We start from the raw sequence: 20,671 nt of genomic DNA, 5'->3' as shown, positions 1-20,671 counted from the left end.
TAGTTCAGTGTTGCTTATGAGGCCTAAACAGACCAATATAACTCTGAAAAATACTTGCTCTTTCTTGCTTCAGTGAAAGCCTCATTTGTAAGTGTTTATGGAAAATGCAGCTGGTGTGACTGCAGTGAATATGCATGATGTACATACACAAATGAATATAGAATGTAGAAAAGATATCTAAAATCTTTTCCATGCCAGTAAGAGCTTTATGTCATTATAAATCCTGGGAACGACCAGAAACAGACCAAGGCATCAGCCTAAAAACTGCAAATACAAAGAACCATTCAAAATGTGATGGTCATTTAAGAATCTGCCCAAGAAATTACTTTTCTCTCTTCACTTGACTCTAGTCTTTTGTAGTTACTTACTGATGGGTATCTTGTTTCCATGTGTCTGTGTGGGAGAATGAGTGAAATGAAATCAAATGACTGAAAAAGTTTTTCAGTCCTGGAAAAAAATGAAGGCATTTAACTGCAGAGCTGAGAATGTCATCAGAGATATATATGTAGCACAGGTTAGTTTGAATAACTCTGTACTAAAATGCAGGTATCAACACATAGTAGGGATATGCATCAGCAAGACATGCATATGGAGGCAGAAAAACCTGGTGCATGCTTTGCTGGCCATGGACACAGACTGAGTTTCATGCTGACTGCTAAAGCTGGAGTCAGGATTTGTGCAACACTTGCTGTATAGCTACTGTGTGCCTCTTATGTACCTTGATGTAAAAGAAACAAGTCTGCTTCTCCTTTCTTTCTCCATCCTAGCATCATTCCTTTTTCTACTCTTTGCCATGACAAGCCAAGTTCAACCCAGTGGGGATGGTGATATTCAGTTTTGTATTTATTGCTTTCAGTGGTTTCTGAGGAGACTGAATCCTACTGTTGCTACATCTTTATCTCTTCAAGCGACGAAAGCAGAAATCACTTTGTGTGGATATTTCACACATACACAGTAGCTAGACCGAGTCTTTGAAGAAGAGCCTTTCATTGATTTAACTCTGTTACTGCAGAACAAAGGAAAAGGGACACAAACATCTGTATAGTTTGCAGGTTTCATGGGTGATGAACACTAAGGACGTATAGGATACCAGCATCCCGCATCAGGCTTTTCGGGCTTTTCTTTCAGACAGCAGAACAAGGAGTGGTGGAAAGGCTCCTTTCCTTCTCATGTTCTCTTTCCTGCTCATGTACTCATTAAACAGTACTTACCATCTCTGTCGTTTCAGCACAGGATATGCAACTGCAACAAAACTTTGGGTAAGCCATGCACAGACTAAACAGTTCCCACACAAATTTTCCTTCAAATTCCCATGAGTATGTATTACTGGATGACCCAAACAAGCACCTAGACATTCACACATTTCCATGTAAAGCAACATGTTTTATATACACAAATGTCTCTCCATAACCACACCTGTATTATGATGAGGAAGGAATCTTAAAAGTATTATCCTATTAACTTCAGTTAACCTTAGGAACCTGATTATTACAAATCAAACACATCATTTGACCACACAAGGGGCACCCAAGGAGAGGTGACAAATTCTACAAAGAAGATAAAAGATAATTTAACAAGAAGCAAGTTGTAAAGGGTGACAAAGTGTTATTTCCATAATAAGCTTATCTGAGCCTGGGTAAGTTCCTGAACAGGGTGTGGATTTGGCAGTAGTAAAGAAACAGGCCACACAAAGAATGTCTGTTGAGCTAATGAATGCCACTGAAGTGGTTGACTTTCATTTCTCTGGTTTGGATCCTTGCCACCTTTACTCTAATGTCAGACTGTGTTTAATTGGCAAATATGCCTTCAAAGGTTTGCAGAGCCCTCCATGCTGCTCCATGGGCTGTTAATTTTTAATTGTGATTTGTTAAAGGCATACTAGCAATTGATAAAACTATGTGTATAGGTGCTTTATTTTAGTACAAATCAGCAACAGGACTTTATATGCACCTTTTTTGGAAAGGGGGATATTGTCTTAGAGAGGGAGAAAAAAAACCATGCATTTGTATTAGATTTTCATCATAAAGTTTCTTGTAAAGAACCACAGGCAATAGTGCAAATAGGCTATGTAGGTATGAAATTCATAAAATGGTTTCCTTATCTACCTTTACTTCACTACAAAGGAAAATAATTAAGTCAACAGGAAATTACTAGTATCTTAAAAAGACAGATTTAGCCTTTGTCTTTTGTACCATTTTAAATGTCTTACCAAACATTAGACTTTGAGGAAAGGGAAGTTATCTAAATGGGGTCTTTTTGATGATCAGTTTGATAATACAGCAGCAAAAAATGTCTTGGAATTTGTTTAGGTGTATTACATTCAACTGAAGTTTCAGTTCCACTGAATTTGTAGAAGATGAAATACCAAGGACACATCTCAGATAAGTAATTATGAAGGACTACATCAGATGAAGGATCTCAAATCACACTGAAGTCCGTAACAATTTTTAAGTATCACTATCTATGTTACTTAAATTACAAGTCAGTATCTTTATCCAAACAAAATGAACATTCAAGCAAAAAAATAACCTGTACAACATCTCCAGTATTGGCCCAAGTGCATTTAACAAAATCACCCAAACAGCCACTTCTTTACTGTCTAAAAACCCTTAGTCCTTTTTAATTAAATAACTACTCCATTACTGTAGCTCTTTATCTTCCTAAGAAACCGGCATCAGCCAATTAAAAACAAACAAACAAACAAAAAAAACAACACATCAAAGACGTCAAACTTAACACCTGTAAGCAATAATTTACACTGATGCCAACCCTTTGAAAGTGAGGGGGTATATTATCATCTTGACACGTGTGAGTAATCTTACTTGAATTCAATTCTGTTATTGCCATGATAGACAGGATTATTTTAAAAGAGAAAAGATGTAATTCTTTCTTTAGAAACACATCTGGTCAAAAGCAGGACAATATTTTTGCAACTTAAGTGAACTTTTCCTTTCCACAACACCTGAAACTTTGATAACCTGGACAATTTTTAAACATTCTTTTATCAATGAAGACTCTACCATAACCTACTATCAGTGGTACCACTGAAAACCTCAGTTTTGACTTAATGAACTATTTCCTCATTTTTTTTTTTCTACTTGCAAATTTATACGAATAAGTGTAGCTAATCACCTCAATGCTATTAGTTTAATTGGTGACCTCCTGGTTAGATTTTAACTGCTTGACAGTTTATCTCCATAGGTTCATCAGTTCATAAGGTTGGAAAGGACCTACAAGATCATCTAGTCCAACTCATCCTCCTATCACTATCCCTACCCAACTACTAAATCAAATCCCTAAGAAGTAATCTAATCTAATCTCCAATACTAATCAAATCTCCAAGAAGACAGGGAGCAGAATTACAACTCAGGAGTTACATGCTGGTCCAATTGGTTGTTCAGCAGCTGTCTTATCCAGTCAGTCTGAGATTATAGAGTGGCAAATGCATACATGAGCAGTTGACCATAGAGCTAGTAGCTACAATTACAATTCGCAAGGAAATAAGAAATCAAGGGTCCAGAGCCTGAGACTCAGATGGCTGGTTTATCCTAAGCCAAAAGTAGTGCAGACCAGTTTGGTTCTATGATATTTTTGCATATTAGAGGGAAAATATAGCATTTATATTTTTGCAATCAATTTTAATCATCACGCTTAATCTGGGGACATCAAAACAGAAGGGTTGTCATACCAGCTCAGATCCAATATCTGTAGTCAGAATTAGCCTATTCTTTTCATTATTTCTCAGACTGCTCCTTTTTCCAAATCTTGAGATATTATATTAAATAGTTTCTTCAAAGTTAATACTGTAATTCAGTATAAGTTTATCTCACTAGTTATCCGTGTGTCAAATCACTTACAAAAGCCTTGTCAATGGTCTCTAGTGACAGCACTTTCCACAAAATCATATTGCATTCCACAGAAAGTATTTCTTATACATTGGAAGGATTTGTGACACTCTTCATCTCACTGACTATACTCTTGCTTTTTGCTGTTGGACAGGATGAATGAGAGAGGAATGAGCTAATCTTTACAAGGTAAGTAAATCTCTATTGAACATGGCATACTGCATGCAATGTTAACCAGCTACACAATAAAGAAAAAAAATCAACAGCAATTATTCTTAAGTATTAAGAAATATTGATTTACATAAAACACTTATAATTTGTCTGCTTTCTCCTTAAACACACAGTCACACTTTTCTAGACAAAGACAGAAGTTACTTGTTCAGGGTTCTTAACATAATAGTTTGCTCAAGACTCTTGCAAAACAGGCAAGATACCCACCTCCCTGTATTCAGTAGGAGTATTTGAGGAATTATGATTAGAGGTAGTAGAGTTTGACTCTTAATTCAATGTTATTCTTGAATATTACTACTCGTTATAAAAGTGTTATAACAGCGCATATTTTTTCCTTACTGTCTGTTTCATCTTTATTGTTTGAGCCAGTTCACCAAAATCCCCTTGGTTATGAGCTTGATAAGGAGGAAGAGAAATAATGAGACAAGTGAGCAAAAAAGTGAAACAAGAGGGCAGCAAAACCAAGAAAGAAATCATACATACATTTTCCTTTTGGAAAGGCCTGTTAGATAAACTGAAGATAGTTACATAATCCAGTGGATTTTACTGTGTTTTTTGACATTGCTTTGCATATTGTTCTCTTAAACCAAAGACCTTGTTTCTTGAACAAATCACTCAATGATAAATGAACAACCAATTAAAGAAAACATAAAGAGAAACTGTCAACGGTATTTTTTTTCCTCAGAGTTTAGTACTATATTTCCCTGGTACCCTCTTATATTCCATACTTTCATTACATGTATGACTACCTGTATCATTTGTAAGTCATAGATATTACAGAAAGGCTGTTGGAGTCTACCTGCTGTTCAAACCAACTCTGGCATATTAGAGAAGTCGTCTAAAATCAACACAGCAAAAAAAACAAAACAAAACAAACAAACAAACCTGAAAACAACAGCAAAGATGGGAAATTGAACATACAAATTAAAAAAAAATAATAATTTAGGGCTAGGTAGCTAGCTAAGCAGAGTACTAACAAAAAAGGACCAAAGAGGTTAGAATGGATCACAAACTAAATCCAGGTGAAAAATGTGATGCTATTAAAAAGTAACAGGTTGTGGCAAGTAACACTGAGGAGGTAATTATTCTTTATCCTGCACACATGAGATCTCAGCTGGAGCCCAGTTTTATTACTCAGTTTTGAAAACAAGGTAAACCAGTTAGGTAGAATCAAAAGCAAAAGAGAAGTGATGAAATGTACTTAGAATTAAACAAAAGCAGGCAAAATGTAGCAAGTAGCTTTAGTCTGGAAAGGAGAATACTGAGGAAAGATAAACTCCATTGTTTAACTATTCTCCTCATCCCAAACACCATAAAAACCATCCATTAAAGGATTTGCAGCTTGTGACTATGTTTGAATATGAACATGAGTGTTTCAGACAGCTCTATAGCTAACTGGTGATGAAATTGGAAAGAATTTATAAAAAAAGGATAGCATTAGCATACTAACTACTTGCAGTCTCAATATCTAGGTCATTTAAAGCTTACTAGCTAAAATAGATGTGAGTACATCCAGTCTCAACTCCTAACCTGAACCACTCATGGCTACAAATATTTTCTTCCCTTCAATTTCAATAGTCTTGAACTGATTGAACAGGATTTTTTTTTTATTTTCTTCTCTGCTTCTTGTGTTTCTCCAGATTTCAGTAGTCAGCATTTATCCTCTGAAGCTTTATTCTAAATTGACTGCAAACAAACGAAAAGAGAGTTAACAGAACAGTGATGACTTTCTAAATTTAAAATTCAATCTGTATTTGAGTAATAAAGCACACGATAAAGTTTGGAATCTTTTCAGTGGTTATCAGAAAGTCAGAGAGCTCATCATTTCCAGCCATCTTTACATGCTGCTTATGTTCTAGGAAAATGATGACATACATAGCAGATCTCACTTTGAACTCTGTGTACCTAAGTAGGCCAGCTATCTGTAAACAGTGGGCTACTGTTGTACTGAGTTTAACTGAAAACAAACAAATAAGAAACCATCCATAGATTGAGAAGGTTTACATTCATTTTGGCAGTGTTTGAATTCTGAGTGTCACTACTACCTTGTTTAAAGTGGATTGCTATCAACTAAGCAGAAGTTAGGTCCAGTGTATTCCCAAAAGGAATTATACTTTCTAAGCCAGCCTTCTCCCAGCTCCTATATTTTTAACATTGATATATGCTGTTTTGTTTTGTTTTGTTTTGTCTAGTTTTGAATCGATTTTAACAACTCTGAGTACTATGATTTCCATAGGGCAATCCTGTCTTTGTTTCTTTGTCCTCAGTTACCAGAAGCAGTTTCTAAAACTGTCTCATTTCATCTGTGTCTCTTGCAAAGATCTGTGAGCCACAAAATGATCACAGGAGAAATTATCGTGATTTTTCATCCTCATTGTGAAGTGGAGAGATTCCAACATAAACTGAAGTTGACTTTGGCCTTTATCCATGCCCATTAGCCATGAAAACAAATACAAACTCCAAAGAGCAAAAGGAGATTGTGTGGGGGTAACAAGAGAGATGAGGGCTAAACAGGTGTAGGACTGATATGATGGTGTGGTCCTAAAACAAGAGAGTTGCTATCCTGAGGGTGGTGGCAGCTTTGAAAATCATTTTGAACCTCACCTGGACTAAGATTAGATTTTACTTTTTTATTTTGCTTACACTGTTTTCCTCTATTACTTGCTGGAAATAAGACCACTTTCTTCCACACATATGTACCCTGCAGTAATTCTTCCTGTCTCTACATGAGATTGGTATTTCTGGCAAAACCCTGATAATTCCTATATGTTGCTGTAACTATCTGCTCTTTGCTAATTCTTCCTGTTGTTCTCAGATTTAATTTATAAAGGCAGTGGCCTGAATTAACCCAGAATTTCTCTGAAATTTGGGAGTGTAAAGGAGATCATATGTTGTTGAGGATATAAAATTGATCAGGTGATAATACTTTGAGTAGAAAAAGGATTTTTTGAAAACATTTTTTCTGATAAAATGTATGTATTTCATCTGAGACTGAATAACAGAAGAGATACTAGATTCAAAACAACAAAAAAGAATGTTTGTTAGAAATGTTAGAAAAAGAGGAAAATAAGAAAGTCGATATAAGTCTCATAATTTATTTAATCGTTTATTTAATCAAGTTCCAGAGAATAGTCTGAGGTAATAGGAACTATCTACAGGTGATTCATAGAGTAACATAATACTCTGATAGCAAGGATAATGACAGAGCCAAGACAAATGCATGTGAGACCATAGGACATTTGGAAGGTTGACTATTGTATGGCTTGTAGGAACCAGAACACAACTTTTGTTTATTAAATCTCATTTTTCTAAATATTGCTTGACCATAAAGTGCTATGTTACTATTAAAAGCATTTCTAAAGCATATTCAGTATCCACGATTGACATTGTCCTTTGGTAAATATGATGAACAAGCTCACACTGAACAATACTAATTCTTTTCATTTGTGGGTTCTGTCATGAGGAAGGGTGAAGCTCATGTAGCCTTTTTGGTTCAAGAACAGTCTGTTAAGGGCACTGCTTTTCTGACAATCAATGACGTGTAGAAAAACTGTGATAGGGCTATTCCAGAATTCTGTAAGCTGAAACCCTGGAGGCTGTTGTTTCAGTGTCTCTGGAATGACTTGGTCCATAGGAAAAAAAAAAACCCCAGAATGCTTCTGTCATCACAAAACATTGGTCAGTGAAAAATGCCATAGGTGTGTCTGTACAAAAACCTCAAACATGCAAACATTCAAACAAAAACCTCTATCACTGCAGCAAAAACACCCTTGCTGAAATTTAGATATGTATTTACTAAGTTATATATGTAAAAAGTAACGTGAACAAGATACAATATATTTGAGAATATAACCTAAATTCAAAAAATTTTATCGTGAGGACATTAAATGCAATCTCTTGTGCTTTCAAGCAATGGCTCCTGATGGGAAAGGGTAGATAAATTCTCATTTTTGAGCTGCGAATATACCTTTGACAGCCTTGAAATGTGAAGGAAAAAAAGAAAAGCAGAAGAGAAACAGGATAAAACTTATTGGTGGACAGCTGTAGGACTGCACAAAATGGTGAATGGTTCTTGTTAATTGAAGGTCATTTGAGGCCTTGGTCAGTTGTCAAGACCCATCTTGGTGGCCATCTAGAGCACAAGCCCTCAGTGTTATTGAGCACTTTTAGGAAAGCCAAAAAGCCTCAGGAAGGTGGTAGAAGTGGTGGCTTGTAAAACTTCGTTCTTGTAGAGGAAATGTGATTCTGCCTCCACTTTTGATCTGAAGCAAACCTCTTCACTACGAAAAGTTTGTCTTCCCCTGGCATACATTGTGCTGTTGCATGGACAGTAGGATTCGTGGAATAACATGATACCCCTTTTGGTCTGAAGTGTTTTAAAATGGTATACACTGCGTGAGGGCAGAGGAACAGTCTGCCTTAGCTGAGAAAGGCATTGGTTTGCTTTGCATGAAAGCATGTGGGTGGACTTGGGTACCAGGATCTGTAGCAGATCTGTGGTTTGCCTCCTCAAACTGGGTAATTGACCAGCCTACTTGGAAATATGCATTAGAGGTTTGTAGAAAAGCAAATTTCCTCACTGCAGTTTCATAAAGGTACTTTCATGACAGTACTCAAGACAGCACTAGTGCTAGACAGAGTGAACAGATTGGACTTGTGTATTTTATTGTGAGCATTGAAACAAAGTAGAGAAGGTTGCTTAGAGTAGATGAGCTTGGAGAAGAGAAGGCTCCAAGGAGAACTCACTGCAGCATTCCAGTACAGCACCTCCAAGAGGGAGACAGATTTTATACATGGCCTGATAGCATTAAGATGGGGAAACCTCTTTAAGCCAGAAGAAGAAAGGTTTAACCTAGATATTAAGAGGAAATTCTTTACTCATATAGTGGTGAGGCACTGGCACAGACTGCCCAGAGAAGCAGTGAATGCCCCATCCCTGGAGGCGTTTGAGGCCAGGTTGGATGGGGCCCGGGGCAGTCTGATTTGATGGGTGGCAACTCTGCCTATGGCAGTGGGCTGGAACTGAATGGGCTTTAAGATTCCTTCCACTCTGTGATTCATGATAAGATGACAAATCTAAGGCCTCAATTAATCTGACACTTTGCAAGAGGCTGGGAATCTTTTAGTGTCACTTAGTGTGCATAAAGGAGGGGAATCCTTCAAATAAGATCTAAATCTGTTGAAACAAGTGAAGTAACAACATTGTTTTGACCTGTCCCTGGAGACTTCCAATGCAAGGCTGGATCAGGCTGTGGGCAACCTGATCTAGCTGTGGTGTCCCTGTTCATGACAGGGGAGTTAGACTAGATGGGTCAGAGGTCAGACCTCAGAGGTCCCTTCCAACTCTAAGTATTCTATGATTCTAAAAATCCACGTGGGAGTAAAATGACTTTGACAGTCTCTTATATGGCTCCAGTGTGCTTCATTAAACTTGCATTTCAATGTAGTATTTGTTTGACTGCAATATTTCTCAGATGTAGACCTTCCTATATTGTAAGAGCACAGGCTCTTACTATTTTTAGGGAGGTTATTGAACGAATTCTCCAATAGTCAAAACAAGGAACAACTGTGACTTGGAGTTAAGGAACTCAAAAACCTCTTCTTTCTGCAAAATCAGCAGCCTGTCAGCTGTTAAGAATTACAAGCATTTTCAAGGATTTCTGCAGAAAAGAAAACATTAATAAAATGATTAACAGATTTTTTCCCTCTCTTAATATGTTTAACACTCAGCACCTTTGCTTACCTTTCAGCTTAATGTCACTAGTTCATTCATTTTTATTAAGAGTGCTACAGGATGTCTTGATATATAAATAGTTTACAGCAAGGCCTGTTTGGGAAGATCTCAATATACTGAATAGCTGACTGATACAGAATTTAGCTACAAGCAAATACCTGATGGAGAAGTCAAGCTGTGACCCTACTGCAAGCACTGCTGGGAAACTCAGAAGTCCAAGTTTGCCTTTACTTTGCATCCAGCTGACTGGCTTGCATGTCCTGTGCAGCTGCTGAAGTGTACCATGGCAGGGATGAACTTTTCCTGGCAGTACTGCACTGTGATCCAATGGACCAGATATGCTGCCAAACCCAGAATACTGTGTTCTGTTCAGATGTCGACCAAGATCAAAACAGTGTCAAACACCACTGAGACAAGGTCTTGTTCTTCACAATTTCTGTCTTCAGGTTCCAGTTCACCACAACCTGTCGGCTGATTCAGCTAAGTGTTGCACATGCAAAACCTGCAGTTTCAGGCATACTGTAGTTTTAGGCTATTGTCAATGAGAGCATGCAAATTACAGATGAAGGACAACTAAATAGTTTGAAAATTCAGATACTTTCTGAGCTTGTCATGGCCATTTATCCTTCTAAGAAATTGAAATCATATAGGTGAATGATGAATGTGTTTAGCCATTTAACCATTAAAATAGTAGTTCAAAAGCTCTTTATTACTTTGGTAACTGGTAATATCTTTTGGCCTCATCTTTTTTTTCTACCTAAAGGCATTTAAAAAGAAAGTTAGCTTGCCTCTAATTATATTTTCAGTCCTTACTAAGAGATGGAAACAGCTGTACTATTCAATTAATACAGTAGCCAAAACATTGAAATATATTTTATTAGATTTCACTGCTATTATGAAGTATTGGAAAGAATAAAAGCCTTACTAATTTAATAGCATATGCTCTAAAAATGCCAAAATCTTAAAAATTTAAGAGAGTTTTCTGAAAACATTAATTCCACTGTACAGTGAAATTACTGCCTAAAGGTAAAGTGATGTAACAGTTATAGCAAAAAAAAACCAACACAAAAAAATCCCAACATGTGGCACATTACTCACATAGGCCTTGATTCAGCAAAGCACTGAAGCATGTCTTTAATGTGTGAATGTCTCACTGACTTCAATAGTGCTATTCATGTGCTTAAAATTAGGGGATTGCTTAAATATGTTACTGATTTGAAGCCACAGAAATAAATTCAGACTTAAGACCATGACATCATAACTTAAAGGTTACCTCTTACAGTAATTCAGACTGATATGCACATGAATAAATGAAAACATTTACACTGCAAGTATTTACATCTCAGCTAATTGTTTAGAGTAAAAAGTGCATATTTCCTCTCATTTTATGATCAAAGGATCTTGATGTAGAAGGGTTATTAGCTTAGATATAGACTTATGCTGCTAGAGGTAGCCAGTTATTTCATCCAATGGTTCGGGTTGGAAGGGACCTTAAAGATATTAAGAGACCTAAGATTACAGTTCCCTGTTATTGGTAGGAACACTTCCCTCTAGACCAGATTTGTATATTATTCCTCCAACAGATATCAAGGTGGCTGGATTCCCCCCCATCAGGACCACGTTTTGTGAATGTACAGCTGCTCCTATCTGTTCATAGAGGACCTACACCCACTCAGTCTTCCTGGTCAGGCTACCTGCAGCAGACCACCAACACCCAACACCTCTTTCCCTGGCCTTTCATTTAACCCTAAGCCATAAGCTCTCTTTCAGTTCTTCATCTGTCCCCAGGTGCAGTCCCATGGACTCCAGCTGGATATTGATGTAGAGGACAACACCTTCTCCCCTGCCTGTCTTTCCTAAAGAGTTTATACCCATCTATTCTGACATTCCGGTCATGAATGTAGTTGAGATGAGTTTTCCTCTTTCCTCTTTTCTTGTTTTCCTCGTTATTCTGATTTCTTTATAACCTCATATAAGCCAAGTATTTGACATGTTTAATTTAAAAAGACATATCAAAGCACCTGCCTGTCTGAGGTTAGATCAAAATATCTTCCCATAAGAAGGAGTCTTAATATTGTGCTAACAAGAAAACCATGTGTTTGTTTTCAGAGTGTTAATGATCTTCAATTGGCAGGAAGCACCTGATTTCCCAGGAGCTGGATGATATAAACCAGTAGGAAAAGCATTGTTGAAATGAGATTGCATTACTTCATCTTAGATTCTTTGACCTATGTTTGTTATGAAATTATGCTCTCCCCTGAGCTTATGAATTCAATTTTTAATTAACTTGATTATATCTAGGTCCAATTTGAGACTTGCTTCAGTGCTGCAAACTGGTTTCAGTGGAATTTAAAGCAAGCCTCTGTGGTTTGGCTGTTGAGTGTTTCCACAGAGAAATCCAGTGTGTACTGTAGCAACTAAAATAATTTGGAAAATCACAATATCCTAGATAAAAGTTCAGCTTTCATGATGAAAGTCTTATTTTATGATGTTTCAGAATCTTCTCTATATTAGTAAATCCTGCTGTTACCTGTCTGCAGAAACAATGCTACTCCCAACACAAAAAAACCTTTCAACCTATGCATTCCTGAATGTAACATCCTTCAGTTAATACATCAAAAGTCACATAAGAAACTAGAGTTATGAATCCAGATGAGCTCACAGAGATGTCAAGGGAGGATTATGGAATAAAATGTTTTCAAAAGAATAGTCTTTCTTCAATCTCTTAATGGTTACAGTATCTACAGAAGGTAACTTGGGATTGAAAATCCTAATGTCTATAAAAAGCATTGACTGAAAAGAGATGTTGTTTTCATGGCATATGTAAACATTTTTATATTCTCTGCTTTACATTCCCTGGAGATCACAGAAATGACAGCTTTTATCACTTTCTTTCTGCTAGTATTCCCCTCAAACCATACTTTTCTCTCCAACTGGCTAATTTCTACCACAATTCAGTTTAAAATGAGTAAATACTCTCAGCATGAATTTAACTTGCTTCTATTTGAGCATTTAAAAGGATATTGCTCAAAGACCTCCCCACAAATTTTTATTTATTTCAACAACATTGTGAATATATTAATACAATTTTTACACTTGAGTCATACAGTGTAGAATACTGTCCATGTAAGATATGCTCTGCCAAATGAAAATATTTAGTGCAACTTAGAAATGTATAGTATTTTCAGTTGAGTAATGAAACTCCAAGTTCGATTTCTTCATCTCTTGTTTACATGGATTTATATCTTCTTGAGTTTTGATTTATAGCCTTGGGTGACCACGACAGATCTAATGAAAATACAGTTTAGTTAGAACTATAAATTTTTGCCTGCCTTTAAGTAAAAAGATAGTAACTTTTTTTACCCTTGATTTTTATTCCAGTTCAGAGAACAATATTAAAGATTGAAGGTGAGGGATAAGGTCATAAAAATTATAATGAATCATCAAATTTAGTTAATCTTGGACTCACTTCAGAATTGGAGAGTCAGAGAACTGCTTTAATTGGAAGGGCCCCGTACAGGTCATCTAGTCCAGCTCCCCTGCAATCATCAGAAACACAGTTAACAGGTTGTTCAGAGCCCTTCCAGCCTGACCTTGAGTGTCTCCAGGAACAGCACATCCACCGCCTCTCTGGGTAACTTGCGCCAGCGCTTCACCATATTTATTGTGAAAAATTTTTTTTTTACATCCAATCTACATCTCTCATCTTTGAATTTGAATCAATTTCCCCTTGTCCTATGACAATGGACCCTGCTACAGAATCTATTCTCTTCTTTCTTACAACCTCCCTTTAGATACTGAAAGGCTATTTTCTTGTTCATACAGTGACTGTATAGTTCACATATAAGTAAAATAACAGTAAAGTTGAAAAATGTTAATAAAGAAAAAGGTTAGTTTTATTTAATAATTTTATTGCATATTAGAAATGTCTAAGTCATGATCACATTGCTAAAATATTGATTCAATCTTAAAACTAATTTGAGGGTTTTTAATTCATCTGCTAATATATTTCACCCCTCTGTAAAGTTTAGTTCCAGAAAGATAGGTTCATTTGGAGCTTGGTGTACGGAACTGCTGAGCCTGCTGTATTTCATGTGTCCCATCACTAGCTTGTTTAGCAGCAGCTGTAAAATTCTTGTGCTGGGAATTGATAAAGCTTGTAAGGAGATGGTTTCAGCAAGAAAACCATATAATATGTAACTTGGTCACTAGGACATTCACCAGGAATACAGCAGATCTGTGTTCACGTTTCATATCATACATGTTTTACACTGGAAGCCTGTTTTCCTATGACTCAAGACTATGGGACATCAGCCAGATCCTTGATCTCTGCAGTTTCTGTTGAACTCAAATAAAGCCTGAAATCACTTTTGATTTTATGAAGCATTCCAAAAGTAGTTTCTTCCAAATCTTCTTTTACCTATTAAAAGTTTGTTTTTGCACATTAACATGTTCAAGTGGAAATCCATGTAGTTAAAAATTCCTGATCAGTTCTACTGCAGTTAATTTTGTTTCCCTCCAATTCTCATAAAAAGCACTTCCTGGAGAATTATAAAATATAGCTAGCTAGTTTTTAATCTAATCTGGCTTGGCTTTCAGTGTCTAAATCATACAAAGTTTGCCATTGTGTGATTCTGAAAGAGTTATGTACTGTGGTTTTCCCTAAGTGAAAGGATGTCTTCCTTAATTTAGATTTCCCTGGCATGTCCAGCAAACAATGATTCATGAATACTCTATTTTAAATTCTTCTTCACAAAAAGTCTTTTCTTTGCTCTGTACACATGGAGAAAATTGACCACAAGCTTGTCTCCTGCAGAAGTGGTTTCCTCATTTCATAACTCTTCCAGCAGAGGACAATGCCTTTTTCATCCTAGTCAGAGCTAGGTTAACCAGAGAGGAAAGTGTGTCCAAAACTGATTAAAGGAAAAAAAAGAAGAAAAAGAAAAGTTTTGAAATGATTGGGAAACAGCCTTGTACATAACACACTGAGAAAATTAGAACTACTGTAGATTTTTCATCTTGATATGGGCCAACTTTTTGGCTACCATAACCCGGTACCAAAACAAACATCTGAAGAACTAGAAATGAATTTTGTCACTGGATAATCTGGTCCACCTATGTAAAAAACCTATTTAAAGCTATTTTTATTTTCAAATTACAGGAAAAAAATGAGAAGAGTTACAGGAAGAATTATTTTAGATTATTTTCTATGTCATACCATCCATATCAATAGACGTAATTACAAAATGAGGCCTGTGAACTGTACCTTACCAGTCATTATTTTGCATTAGATTTTGTCTAAGAATCATACAAAATAAAATTCTTGCATCGGGAAATATGAAAAAAAAAGGAAATGAAAAATGAAGTATAGATTTTTTTCAGACAGTGTCCCCTAATGTACCTTGTGATGTAATATATTCCAGGGACAAAACAGTATCTCCTGTTTACATTTTTGTTCATAATAGTTTTTTACAGTCTATTTCAAAGTGTCAACTATGTAGCAATAACAGATAGTTTGCATAAATTCATTCACTCAGAAAATTATCAACTCTAATTAAAAGTGAATGCTAATGATTAAATTTATTTATTCCCTAAATTGATTTCTTCTGGGGATGAGAATTTTTTAAGTTGTCTTTGAAACAACTATAGCTTACTATCCACATCCATAAGAATTATCCATGCATTCATAAATTCAGTGAAGCTTTTATGTAGATTCTACTTACAAATTAATTTCCATACTTTCAACTGAATCCAAAGGGAGTGGCAAAGAAAACCTTGACTTCCCACTTCATTTGGAATATTTCCAAATGTCCATCTTTCCTGGGGATTTAGATGAGCTTCCGCAGACAGGTCATCAACATGAAATAATTACATATGAAGTATATATGCAATTAGTTCTGTAACATTTTGGTTCTATTTGATTACCTTAACTCTGAATTTTCAAAAATGCCTGTAAAATCATAATATGTCTGACAATGTAATTACCAATTTCAAGGTGCACAGTTTTTATAGAAGAAATAAATTCCACATACCTGAGTTCATAACACCCAATTTCTACATCTACCGGAGTACTTAGAAGCAGTTTTAGTAGGCCAAATACTACCTACATTTGCCACTCCTACCCCATAGCTATCAGAAACAAACATAACAGAAACTGGAGGAAGACTGAAAAAAATTCTTTCCTTAGATAAAAATTTCACAATTTTTATGCAAACAAATATAGCTCTTGCTAACAAACTGAAACTGAATGATAAATTTAATCATAGGGTTACTTATCACAATTGTTTAAAATGGATCCTTATTTTTGTTTCATTCACTTTTCTTAAGAAATATTTTTATTTTATTAATATATATATATATACACATATATACATATATGTATATATATATAATTTTAAAGATGTCTTTTAACTTTCCCTTTCTTTTGTTCCCGCACTTATTCCTGTAACTTAGTACTCAAGGAGATTTGGTGCTCCTTAAATTCAACTTTGGGGAGAAATTGCTGTTTCTTCTCTAAATTTTATCTGTTGAAGTTCTGGATGTAATTAACTCTTGAACCTAAACCAGTACTGTGAATAAACAAGGAATTTCACTGAGCAAAATGCAACAGTCTGTCATCTTTCACCAGTGCCAGCTCTCACTAAAGAAACAGCAGGCAATTTCAGATGTAGTTATAAAGTGTCCAATTTTCCTCTTGTTTACAATTGCATTTCATTGAATTTTGTTAAATTTTATATTCTAACCATGGGAAAAAAATGCACAATGTAACAGAATGCAGGGATATCAATGTTCTTGCATATTTTGTTATTGCTATTCTACAGATGCAGATAGAAAGCATCTTATACTGTATTGACTGTTTACAACATAAAAAAAAAGCATCTTAATTCCCTGTCTAAGGAGATTCGGTAATACTAGTAATCTTTACACCCAGTCAGTCATGATCTGCAGACAACTCTTATCTCTGGAAAAAAAATCTCATTTTCTTGAAGGACGTGGCTAAGTCCAAGTCATCTGCTCTTGTTGGCGCCAAAGTTAAGAAGAGGCATTGGAAAGATTATCAGCCTATAATTAGGGATTTATAATTACCTAATTAAAAGACAAATCCTCTCAGGCTCAACCCAGTAGTTTCTACTGCAACAAGTAACTGCTCCAAGTAACGTGCACTAATTGAAGGGTACAACTGGTGAAGGCTGCAATCTGGAGAGCAGCCTGGTTTATTCTGGTCACCCTTAATGAGGTGCTGCCCAGTGTGAGGTTATTTGCCCATTTCTTCTGTACTGTGGCAGCTGTTAATGGTGACAAAATAGTCCTTGTCTTACCATACTTCTGGAGTACCTGCTAGACAGGTTGTGTTTGAGGTGTAGTAGAAGAGAAATCCATTGGTGATTATAAGTTTACAGGGTTTGAATTCCAGCAGTGCTGAGTGGATTACACAATCAAATCTAGGTTTAGGACTGTAAGAAAAGCCATCTGTTGTTTGTAATTTGAATCTGAATGCATAAAATGTAGGGCAAATCAATCAGCAGCATCAATCTCTAACTTTCTAGCTGAGAAGGAATAGCTTCCTCAGCAAAAAGGAGGGTTTCTGGTGGGAGGAGAAATCCAGCTATTGATTTATATGGCAAAATGTCAACTGATTAATCCTATCAGAGAACTTTAGATAGATGCTCATTTGCTATCCTTGTCCCATTGCTACTTCTGTGTACAGTATTGGCTGGCATTTGGACTTGCTGGTGTCAGCAGTGTCAGTTAGTTTGTAACATGCAATGTCATCACACTGTAATTGTGCCAAAAAGCAATTCAGGCCAAAACAAATTGATTTCTACTAAAGTTTAAAATTAAAAATATATGAATGAATAATTATAGTTGTACTTTGTAGTCTTTAGAAACATTTCATTACGCAAACCCAGAGATAAAGGCCAGATGGTGTAACAGATATTTCAAAGCATTCTATTAGAAACAATCAGGGTTCTCAGTGGAAGTTCTCTGAAAGAAATGTGGATTTGCTGGCATGATAGCTAAGGTAACTGAAATCTGTTCATGCAGTTTAAGGCAGAGCTGGAGACCTGTACTCTTCTCTCCTTTCAAAACACAATCCCCTCACTGCCCAAACCAAACTGTTAAATATAGAAATCAGGTCAGACAGGATGTGAAATTCATACCTAAAAGAAAAGCTTTATATGTCCAGAGGAAGAGGTGCTATTTCTGGCTCTGTTTTGCACGGTACTTTTGTCCAGTGCATGTAGGATTTTAAAATAACACCAAAGAAGATACTGAATATTGACAAGTGAATATTGACAACTGATTTTTGATGATTTCTCTGCCTCACACTGCTTTTTAATATTCCATCTACTTGTGCACTTATTTATAAATTTATATAGTTTCTTCCTTTAATCTTTCAAATAATGATGAAGGATAAGTTTACAATTTTCAACATCAATCACATGTAGTTTTAATAGGTGTTAGTTACTAAAACAGTAATCACAGAAATATTTCAGTTAAAGATTTCAACAAGATAATATTTACATCAGTTAATGTATTTATGAGTTAATATTTTTATCAGTGGCTGTAAGGTTAGTCTCGATGATCTGTAGAGGTCCCTTCCAACCCTTACAATTCTGTGATTTTGTGAAGTCTTATATCCTTGTATAGTTATCTAAGGATGTCCCAGATGGAATAGGATTCTCACAGCATCAATCACACCACTAGTTGTTTTCCCCTTTTCTGGGTTAGAGGTAAGAAAGCAGCTCATTCTCAGTGGACACAACGTCTTTTTGATATTCTCTTGAGCTTGCCAATAAAAGCAATTGAAAATACTGGGAAAGCAAGATTTCAATACATTAATGGAAATATGAGCCCTAAGGTTTAAGCCTGAACAAACATCATCAAAAGAAAAAAATCACTTTGCATTTTAAAATTGACAAGATGGAAAAGTTTTGCTTTGAAATGTGATCCCTGAAAACTCTAGAACAGTTCTGACTCTTGGAGGTGACATGAAATTTTTTAGTAACCAGCCAAACAGACCTGTTATGGACTAACTATATATGTCCTCTGTGTAAATATGTTCAAATTAAGAGACCTAGAAAGTACTTCTCAGACAGAGAAACTGAAAGAGCTGGGACAATTCAGGTCATAAATAAGGTCAATAAATTAAAGAGCAGAATAATAAACCAACAGGAAAATGAAGGTAAACATTACAAGGACATCATCTTCAACTGAAAGGAGTTCTGCCATGTGTTCTGCTGGAACACAGTAGCAGGAACCATCAGAAGATTTCTTTCACATTTTCTGGAATGGTTGCCAGTGTTAGTAAAATACTCTGATGCATACTTTTTCTCACAACATCATTCAGCCTCAGGCCTCTTGCTTTGCCATTAGCAGAGTCCTCCAACACAGTCATGGATTCTGGCCCAGTCTAGGTACTTGTGCCTCTTGCTATCCTAGCACCTGTCCTGGCTCCCCATCCCACATCTCTCAATCACTGATAGCAAACCATATTCTTCAATCTCTATGTTATTCCTTTATATTGAGTTCACATATGTTCTCCTTCATGTAGATAACCTATCATGTAGATAACACATCATGTAGATAACCTACAAACATCGCTAGTGTTCACATATGAACTAGCCCAATGGAGGATTATAAACACTGCAGAGGAATATCTGCCAGAACTTTGAATGAGGAGAACACAACACATTTATCCAGGCAAAATTCCTGAAAGAAAGCATTGTCTCAGTGTTCAAAAGACATAGGGAAAATGCCCTAATTCTAAGGAAACATCTCACATCAACTGTCTTTTGGTCAAGTGACAGTGGAATGCATGCATGGTCTAAAAGACAATATCAAGCAACTTTATGCTTCAGAGATAGCACTGAAGTCCTTCTGCACATTCAGAACTCTTTTAGGAAATAAGATTGATGGTCACTGTTCTCTAATAGCAAAAAGAAGCAAGGATCCATTCTGTGAAAATTAGCACAACATTCAAATCCATTACGGAAATTGTTTTGGAAAAATATTTACATCTAGTATGATATGTGAAAATATCTAACTCAATCCAGACAGTTATCCAGTATCAGATGTTCACAAAAAAGACCATGACAGTTTAATTTTTTTCCTCTGAAATATCTATGACCATTTAAATTGCCTTTTCTGCTGCTTTATGTTTCTACTCATACTTGAATTGTCCGTTGGTTTTGAGTTTTGTTTTTATTTTTAATAAATAAATAGATTTTTTAAGCACTCCCTAAAATGTTGGATGCCTATTTTTCATTCAAAAGAAGGAAGGAAAGAAAACATACAAATCAAGTCTTACAGCAATGGTCCTTTGCAGGTTTTGTACTTCCTTTAGAAGAAAACACTCAGAAACTTCAGGAAATTCAGGAAGTTCTTTGTAAGATATCTGAGCCCTGAACTTTCCAAAAAGACTTCAGTTTGTAGGAAATATTTCTTCATATGAAACAAAATCATAAACAAGAGTCCAATGTTGATTTTCACATTTTAGTGGAAAAAACAGGTTAAAAAATATAAGAAGTATGACCACTTCCATTTCATGCTCCCATCTTATAGATTGCAATATGCCAAAATAAATTTTAATGCAATAGGGTCCATACCTAATATATAACTGATATACTAACTAGCTAACATGTTATGGATTAAAGAAAACCTGCAGTCTCTTACAGATGTAGAAAAGCTCTGAATATATTTCAGTTTGAAAACACCCAAATTAAAAATTAATCACATAAATCTGTATGAAAATGATTGATTTGAATTACTGATAGATCTTACTGAATCTAGAATTTAATATTAATTAAAAGCTGAAGCATTTATAAATAGATCTTTTGAATGAACTTGTTATGAAAGC

This window comes from Cyrtonyx montezumae, unplaced genomic scaffold (assembly GCF_038088225.1).
Source record: "Cyrtonyx montezumae isolate F1298 unplaced genomic scaffold, pur_monq_1.0 scaffold_13, whole genome shotgun sequence".
NCBI lineage: Eukaryota > Metazoa > Chordata > Aves > Galliformes > Odontophoridae > Cyrtonyx > Cyrtonyx montezumae.
This window is presented reverse-complemented; position numbering follows the sequence as displayed.